Raw genomic sequence first — 10,000 nt, 5'->3', positions numbered from 1 at the left:
AACGCTGATTGATGCCAGCAACACGTAGAAACGAAGATTCCCCTCTGCATAAGTCGGTGACAGGTGGTCCATATCGGTAAATTTCATCAACCGATTAGCCACTCGTGCGTTGTATGGGAGAGGTAAGGATCTGATTGTAGAGGTCCACGTGAAATTCGCGAACTAGGTCCGGTCCCTGATGATAGTGTTAATTCCTTGGACCGTGTAATTCGGGGACGTACCGATGCAACTGTCAGCTGCTACGAAGACCTGGGAATGGGATGTGGATCCGTCCGGGCATGATACATTGAAGCCGGCCTCGTTGTATCGCATCCACGAGACATTGTTCAATCTGCAATTGAACTTATTATCGTCAAAAGGATAAAGTTTTTTCAGACAATTTTCATGTTTGGGAGAGAGCACCGTTTAGCGCTATACCTAAGTCGCATGAATCCATTGATATATGATGGAATTCAAAGGAATCAGCTGTACATACTTTTTTATTCATTGCTTCTGAACAGTGAGTTAATTTATCTAAGTCTCTAATGACCTATATGTTTCCTTATCAGGGGAAATCAATATGTGTCCTGTCAAACTGGATATTACTGGACTTGAGTTACTCGTCATGAAATTTGGAAATGGTGATATTTTGTATGATTGCCAGGCATCGGAAGAATCCAAAGGAACCGTAATCATGATCCTGTAATTTTCAACGCTTATTGTAATTAGGCTATAATAAAATTCTAACCTATGTGCGTCTAATAAAGGAACATAACCTATTTTCTTCCGTCCGTTCTCCAAAATTATCGTTAAGTCTCTTATTGGCAAAAGATGTGGTGATAAAATACCTTTAGTTGCTAACATAATAGCTTCCACATAGTCTTTTGATTTCTCAAAGAAATGTGCAATTTTAGTATGGATATGATCTATTTTTGAATTATAATACGTTAATGTTGCCAGCAAGTTTTTACTAGAATGTTCGTTAACCAAACTCATTATTTGATTAATTGATGTTAATTGATTCCTTAGTTCTGATAAAACTAGTATGTTTTCATGTTCTAAAAATTCAATTTTTTTATTTTGATTACTGATTTTAAGACGATTTGAAATCCCTAAGCATAAACTTGCAACAGATCCAAAGATGTTTAGTGCAGCAAAAATAAACGGGTTACATCTTTCAAGGTTAGTGTGTCTTACTGTCCACATCAGAAGGTCACGAGCCAAAGATTCTGCCACGTCAGTCTTATTTTGCAAGTTGTGTGAAGGCATTTCTGCTACGCTTAGTGTCGTTGCAAGCGAACTCGCTGTATTAAAAGGAAAATGTCGTTTGTGCATCTCATTTAATAAAGCAGCAAACCTTGAAATGTTGCTCTTTAAGCTAGAAACGTCATTCTCTGGGAGAAAAATAGCTTGCATGTTTACTTCTATAATTATATTGCTTGCTGTAATGAAAATGTCTTCTTTTCTCTCTACTATAGTGCCATATTTAAAATCTCTACTTTTAGTTTTAGGGCTCTTCCCACACGAGAAAAATGTCTGAGCGAACAATATCACTCCCAACAATAGAAACTTCATTTTGTAGACCTGCATTGAAAAAAATATATGTAATTACTCCCGTATTAAGAAGAAAAAAATGTTAACATGCAAATATCATACAAGTTTCATAGATACAAAAATTTCCCTCACTTCCTTCTCTCTTTTTTTAATTTCTTATGTGAGCCAATGGTACAGTTCTCTCATCAGTGGGTTGGGATACGTTTTGAACTCTAAACCTATTGGCCATTAATGTTGCCAAAATGTTAAATGGGCCTTCAAACTTAGGTGTCAGTTTGTAATTGAGTCCTTTACGTACATTTACCTGTGTATATACATTATCACCCACGGTAAATGTTTTAGTTGGCTTCGCTATTTTATCATGATTCCTTTTCATTATAATTTGTGATTGTTCTAAATTCTTTCGAAGGATATCATAATGACTTTTGCTTGCATTTATAACTTCCTTTAAAGGATTTGATAAATTAGTTGTAGGCGTTAATATATGGAAAGGCGTTCTAACTGGGGTACCATACAATGCCTCGTGCGGCGACATTTTAATAGATACATGATATGAATGATTCAGAGTACTTAATACCACAGGTATTGCAATATCCCAGTTGGGGTCTGATCCTCCTAGTGTAACTCTTAGTATGTTTAAAACCTTCCTATTCGCTCTTTCCACTAGCCCATTCGACTCTGGGTGATCGATCATGGTATTGATTTCCTTTATGCTATGGAATTCACACAATGAGTTAAGGAAATGATTAATAACTTCTCCACCCGAGTCTGAGATTATCATGTGTGGAATTCCACGTTTACAAATGTAACACTCGTAAAACTTCCTAGCGCATTAAATCGTGGTTTTAGTTTTAAGCGCTATCAGTTCTGTATATCAAGTCAAAGCATCCATAATTACTAAGAGGTGCTTATTTCCTCTGTCTGACTCGTAAAATCCTGTTGATAAATCTAAATGTATTCTTTCAATGGGTTGATTGGGCACGGTACAAGCCCCTACGCTAACATGTGTTTTCGTGCACCCTTTGTTTTCCTGACAAGTGCGACAATTAGCTATGTGCTTTTTTATATCTGTAATCATCGTATACCAATAAAACAATGATTTAGCTTTCTGTGACATTATGGAGAACCCTGGGTGTCCATGCAATGGATTTACATGCAACCAATTTAGGACAGTGGAAATAAATGAGATTGGTACCACCATCTGGTCGTTAGTCACCTGTGGTGTATTGCGGGTTTTCCTTGTCACGGTACACAGAATATTATCCTTGATTATATAATTTTGCTGCGTATACTTTATATATTCCTTTTCCTTAGGATTTCCTTTCAAAGCATTTATGATTTTTTCTAATTTCTTATCTTTTCTTTGCTCAGTCTGTATTAATTCAGCACTCCAGCCCAGATCTTCCTGTTCAAATACAGTTTTAACAATAGGCATGGATGTTAATATATCTATTAATTCAGCTAATGGCTCCGTACAAGATGACACGGGGTTGCGTGATAGTGCATCAGCAATGATATTTGCTTTCCCAGGTAAATACCCAATCCTCGCACCAAAGTCTTGGATGATCAAATGCCACCGAATGCGTTTGGGGCTGTGACTAAAGCCTTTAAAGAAGTCGGTTAGGGGCTTATGATTAGTAAGAACCTTGACGGGATAACCGTATATTATGAACTTAAAATGCACTAGTGAATTACTAATAGCTAGCCCTTCCTTGTCTGTTACTGCGTATTTATTTTTGGAAGGTCTCAGTTTACGTGAAAAAAAATCTATCGGGAAAAATTGTTGGTCATATTGCTGAAGCAATACCCCACCTACTCCTAGGTCTGAGGCGTCTGTTGCAATGAAGAATTCCTTACCGAAGTCAGGAAATTTTAAGATAGGAGAACTACACAGTTCATCTTTCAAAGTATTAAACGTCTGTTGATGCTGCTTAGACCATATGAAATCTTGCCCTTTTTCGTAAGATCAGTTAGGGGAGCAGCTATTATTGAATAATTGCGTATAAAACCCCTGTAATATCCACTACATCCCAGAAATTGCTGTATTCCTTTGACATTAGTAGGTATCGGAAAGTTACGGATAGCCGACACCTTATCGTGAACTACTTTAAGACCTTGGCTAGACACCTAAAACCTAAATAGACTAATTCTGTTTTGAAGAATTCACACTTACTAATCTTTACCATTAAGTTATACTGTCTTAGTCTCTGTAGTACTAGTTCCGGTTTACGTAGATGTTCTACTAAGGTATTAGAAAAGATCACAAGGTTGTCAATATAGGCATGCAATATGTCCCCTAACAATTCTCCAAACACTATGTTAATCATTCTTGTAAATGTTATGGGAGCAAAACGTAAACCAAAAGGCATACACAAAAATTCATAATGTCCACTGGCTGTGCTGAAGGCAGTGTATGTGATACTATTTTCTTCTAATGATATCTGGTGAAAGCCTTTAAGTATGTCCAAACTGGTAACATATTTGTTCTGACCCAGCAAAGATAAAATATCGTCAGTACATTGCACTAGAATCGATCAGGAATCGTTTACTCATTTAAGCGACGGAAGTCTACGCAGATACGCCATGTTCGCTCTTTTTTCGGTACAACTATTAATGGAAAATTAAAAGGGCTGTTCGATTTCCTAATGACTCCTTCTTCTAGCATTTTACCAACTTCATCATTTATCTCATTCTGGAATTTCATAGGGAGTCTGTACGAGGGTACATAGATAATTTTCTGCTTGTTTTTTAACCTTTTTTGATGTTTTATGACAACTGTATTACCTAAGGATCCATCCGTAGTGGAAAAAACATCGTGATATTCAGTTAAAATTCCAAAAAAATTCTGCTGAATTTCCTCTTCTTGAATGTCTTTATTGGTTATAATTCTAATAGATTGCAAAAGGGATTCATCCGCAACTGATTGAGCATGATTGATTTCAGCGACGGTAAGAATATAAGGTTTATAAACTTCTACATCCAAGATATGTTGATTTTTGTGAATTACTAAAGTGGTATTTAAATTATTACACACTTCAATATTACATTGTTGTTGTGAGCCGACTGTATAAATAGCTTGTGTGACGGACAATCCGTTAGTTTTCAAAGTGTCGGAAAGAATTAATATTTCAGATCCTGGCAAAGTTTTTTTTATTCGCACGATTATATTAGAAGTTACGTTTGGCTCGATAGATTTCGTGCAAGATGATATTACGGGTGAATGAGAATTCTGTTGGGTCGCGTATATTATTTTATTATTCATGAGACAAGTGATTGGTTCTTCAACGTACGTTACTGTTTTATTTGTCGTCTCCTTTTTTATCCAAAACCGATTTTAAGGTATTAGAAGACTTATAGAATTTTCCTTTGATATACACGCTATGTTTGGCAGGAGCTAAGATAATGTTTTATTGCCCATAGGCGGGTATCCTATAATTACAGCTGGATACATATCAATGTTTTGTACAACGATAACGGTATCGGCAAACGTGCGCTTACCGACCTTGTACTGAACATGAGTTACTCCTATTACATTTATTTCATTATTTCCTATACCCGAGAGCCTTACTCCGGACTTTTCTATAGGGAAGTACGAAAATAACAAGTGATGAGTCCTCAAATCCATGATATTATGTGGACTATCAGAGTCAAAAAATAATGCAAAGGATCGGTGTTCTAAATTTACAGCATATAATGTTGGTCGTAACTCATTTTGGCTTATTATTGCGTGAATTTGTTGCAAATCTACCGGAACCTGCACTGATTTATTTTATTCGGCCGTGTGTTTCATATGAAAATCTATTGCCTCACAATGATCTGATAAAACATTAAATGGATTATTTGATACAAAGGGTGTTGATATGAATAACCCAACATTACTCTCTTCCCCATTGGAGTTAATTATGTGGTATTTGCTTTGCTTTACACATTCTGAAAATTCGTCTGACCTTGCGAATTCTGGGTAGACGGCCCAGGAACAGAGTTATTTGAAGCACTATTAGTTTGTTTTTGATTTTGAACTGCATTGCCGTTTGGCTGTTTCTTCTTATTGAACGGAGTATTTTTCTTCTTATTTCCATAGGGAATTGACTGTGGAATTAACTGTGTGTTTCTAGGATTCTGTTGTTGATTATGGGAGTAGCATTGACTATATGAATGAGTTGAACTATTATGTATTGAACAATATCGCGTTCTGCAGTCTGGGATCAAGTGACCTTGACGTTTGCAATTATAACACGTCATCCCTGCAACTTGATTATTATTAACTACGTTTACTCTTTGGGGCTTCATTTAATTTTTTGCAAAAACTTGAGTAAACAAGGGATCAAGATCAGTACACTTAGACATGTGTTTTTTATCTGTTTATATACATCTAATTCTGTACTTTCGGGCGTTAACTTTTTATAAAAACACCGCACTAAAGCTTCTGGCAACATAATTGTCATGCAAGTTAAATACATTAATCGTAAAAAATCTTTCACGGCAATGTTATCTCCTGTAACCCATGTGGAATTACCTAAAATATCCTGATATTCATTTAGCCTTTCGGCAATGAGAGCCGCTCTTTCTATAACATTAAGCTGAGTCATAGTGGCTTGATTAATTGTATTTCTTAATGTTAAAACTACATCTAAGGCTTCTTCACCGCCATAGATCGCACGTAGCTTAACTTTGAAATCGTCCCATGTAACTGCCTCTTGAAAAGAAACTCCCCTAAGATACGTGCTTGCATCTCCTTTAGCAAAGTCTATAAAACTTTTAGCTTCTTGTAATTGTACAAATGGGTCTGTGATATGTTTTGCGTTTAAGTGAGCGTCAACTGATGAAATCCAAGACTCTACATTCTGAGGTAAGAACCCATTGACCCGACCTTGAAAAAGAAGGATAGCTGAATATGCACTTACTAGGGTTACTAGGGTAGCGGGGTTACTTGGTCCGGGAGTGGGGTTACTCGGTCCGGGATTCACAGGAGGCGTCATGTTTACTTTAACTTTTTTTCTATCTCTTTGATTCCTTCGATCCTATCAAAATCTCTATATAAATACAGACACTGTACACTAAAGATATGTTGCAGATTATAATAAAATCCCCCAAAATAATGATATTAAGACAAAGATATTTCCCGAGAACATCTGAAAGAAAACGGAATTAGCACAGAAAAAAAAATTCTATACGAGAATTCGAAGTTGAATATAGATTCCTTTTATGAAGGAAAATGAAGATTTGCAAATAACTCACCCCAGCAATCATGGACGATCGACTCATGGCATAAAACACTTCACTGCATAAAACTGAATGAATAAAGAATGTACTTAGCTGTCAGTATATATGGGCGATGATCGATGATGTCATTTCCTCTCTCTCTCTCTGGTTTTGCAAGAGTTTAGCTGGTTGATGAATGTTTTGATTTGATTTCCCGTCGTGTTGTTGAATGTTTATTTCCTGGATGTGATTCTTGAATGTTTGTTCAGTAAACATTGATAAAGTTGAAGGACGTTCCTTCGTCTTCTTAAGATGTTTTAATGACGTATGTTGATTGAAGATCCTGTTCCTCAGTTTGTATAATATTTATATTTGATGTTCGATGCGCTTATTTCTTCGGTGGACGTAAATACTTCGTCGAAATTGTAGATTCATTACTGTTGTAACTGCTAATTATTACAGTTGAAATCTCTGTTTATCAAAGTTGAAATCTCTGGTTGTTAAAGTTGAAATCGCTGGTTATTAAAGTTGAAATCGCTGGTTATTAAAGTTGAAATCGCCGCCACCAATTGTTGGTGTGAAAATGTCATACACACACATTCGTTGTTCTGTCTAAGATCTCTTCAATGTGATATAGAATTATCTAGAGTTGTAGGTTACTTCTTGAATAAGTCAAAGTTAAATTAACTTTAAAAAAATTTATTGTTAACTCCATCACTGAAGTATGGATGGTTTGGTCGGAAGACCATCCTGTGTGGAAATATAAGTAGAACTAACAAAACATAAGTTTCCGTTGATAACATTGTATTAGTTATCTCAGCATTTATCACAAATATGATTATACTAGTTTATAATTGGAAGCCATCTGGCTCCGTGTAGAGATCAAAGAGGTCAACTGTTTCTCACGGGATACTTGTGATATGTTGACTCTACATACAAAATGTTACCTATGCAATGATTTAGCTTAGTCTTACTTTCGCATCCTGTTATGGCTTGACGTTTACACACTTCCAACTTCTCCAATGATCCCTTGGGTCATAGGTTTATAATGTATATATTACATATACACATCAAAAAGAGAAATGGATCTGTTATAACAACAGAAGATGAAGAACAGCAAAGTTAGATGGAACAGTTTAGTGAGGTAATGAATAGGAAATGTGAAGGGAATGATTTGATTGATATTCCAGAAGCTGATGAAAATCTAGATGTGCCAAAGAAGGAATTGAGTATATGTTTTTAAGTCGAAGCTATCCTTAAAAAAATTCAAAAGATTCAAAGACCTTGTATACGATGGAATACCAACAGAGATGATATTCGGCGAATGTGAAGTGACTCACAAAAAGCTTACATGATTATTTTTTAGAAGGGGGCATGAAGAGACAGATCCTAATGAACGTTAGCTAGGAGTGTTGGTGAAAATTTTGAAAAAAGGGGATTTGATTGATTGCAGTAATTAGAGAGGCATCACACTTATGTCAATTCTCATGAAATATAAAGCATGCTTTTTCTAAAGAGACTAGAGAGAAAGATTGACGAAAGATGGGAGATGGAAAACCAGGATTTAGAAGAGGTAGAAGTTGTACTGACCTATTTTTTATCTCAAGACATATTGTACAGCAATGTGTAAAATATAGAAAACCACTTTTGATAGCATTTGTGGACTATGAAAAAAAAAGCCTTTGATAAGTACACCTGCCAAGTTTAAGGAGATTCCAGCGTTATTATGGAATTCCCTTTTGATATGTAAATTTGATTAAGTTTGTTATAAGTGCAAAGTTAATGTTAGTGGAGTCCGGCCAAATAAATTTCCAATGAACAGTGGAGTACTCCAATAGAGAGTGTTGTTACCTACGTTGTTTATCCATCTCATGGATTTCGTAATGCATAGAACAGTTGGGGATGGGGGAGAAGGATTGGACTAAATTTGTAATAGGAAGTTAGCTGACCTGGAGTATGCTGATGATGCTGTCCTTATTAACCGAACCCCATAGGATTTGCAATGCTTGCTTACAAAAATACATAAAATATCCCAGGAGTTTGGGCTCTAGATAAACAGAAGAAAGACAAAAGTGATGAAATCGGAATATGCAATGGAAGATGAAATATCTTTGAAAGGAGAAAGGATTAAAGAGGTAAAAACTTTTAGATATGCAGGAACTATGGTCTATAATACATGGTCTAAATTTAGAATTGGAATTTAATGATATATTGAAAAAAACAAATCAGACTATGGAAAGGGTAAATAAAATGTGAAAACAAATCGGATGTAATTGCATATAAAAATAAGGCTATATATCACTTTAGTGAGGTTGGTATTACAGTATGGACACAAGTCATGGTATAACAATGAATCAATATTCTACACATTTTTTCTATTTGGAAACAAACCCTCAAGAAGAATATTTTGAGTGAAATGGTTGGAGAGGATTAAAAATGATGCTATAAGAGAGATTACTTGAGTGCCACATGTGGATGAGATGACGGTAAGGGGTAGATGGAGATGGTTTGGTCATTCTCTTCGCACTCTCCAAGAGGCACTAGCTAATCAAACATTTATTTGGGCTCCAAAAAACACTAGAAAAGTTGGAAAACCCAGGCCTATATGGTTGAGGACTATGAATCGTGAAGTAGGATATGATGAATGGAGAAGTATTGATTTAAAAGCTCAAGATAGAGACGACTGGCAAAATGTAAACGAAGCCCTTTTTCGTCAATGTGCGTAGGAAGAGATGATGATGATAATGATAATGAAATATTTGATTGTTTTACTGTCTTAATGTCGACACTAATTTTACTTCTGTTCAAAATACCAACGAGGGACTACTTTTGTTACATCCGTTACAGTTGACTACATCTTGACGTGAAGGAAGCTTTCTATTAATTGGTGTTCATAACATGACTGGGATAATCATTATAATCTCCTCCTCAACTCTATGAGACAGCATTGTCTTGTATAATATCCAGTGTTGAACATCAATGGAGAATCAAGTGGGTAGGCTAAAATGCTGTTCTATTTGAACCAAATGTTGACGTGTAAGGATCCCTCTCAGATCATGAGATTGCATTTATTATATAAATATTTCAGTTGTCTGTCTAATCTTCATCTACTGTATATCTTCTTCGTTGATATATCTTGAATTTAATAATTCTAATTCTAATGATAACAAAAATAACGACGCATTTTTTCTAAATGGAACGACAAAAACATTTTGAAGCCTATTTTAAAGACATAAATGCTTTCTTTTCCTTATCAGTTATTCAT

The sequence above is a fragment of the Palaemon carinicauda genome, chromosome 10 (genome assembly GCF_036898095.1).
Source record: "Palaemon carinicauda isolate YSFRI2023 chromosome 10, ASM3689809v2, whole genome shotgun sequence".
In the NCBI taxonomy this organism is placed as follows: Eukaryota; Metazoa; Arthropoda; class Malacostraca; order Decapoda; family Palaemonidae; genus Palaemon; species Palaemon carinicauda.
Note: the sequence above shows the minus strand (reverse complement) of the source record.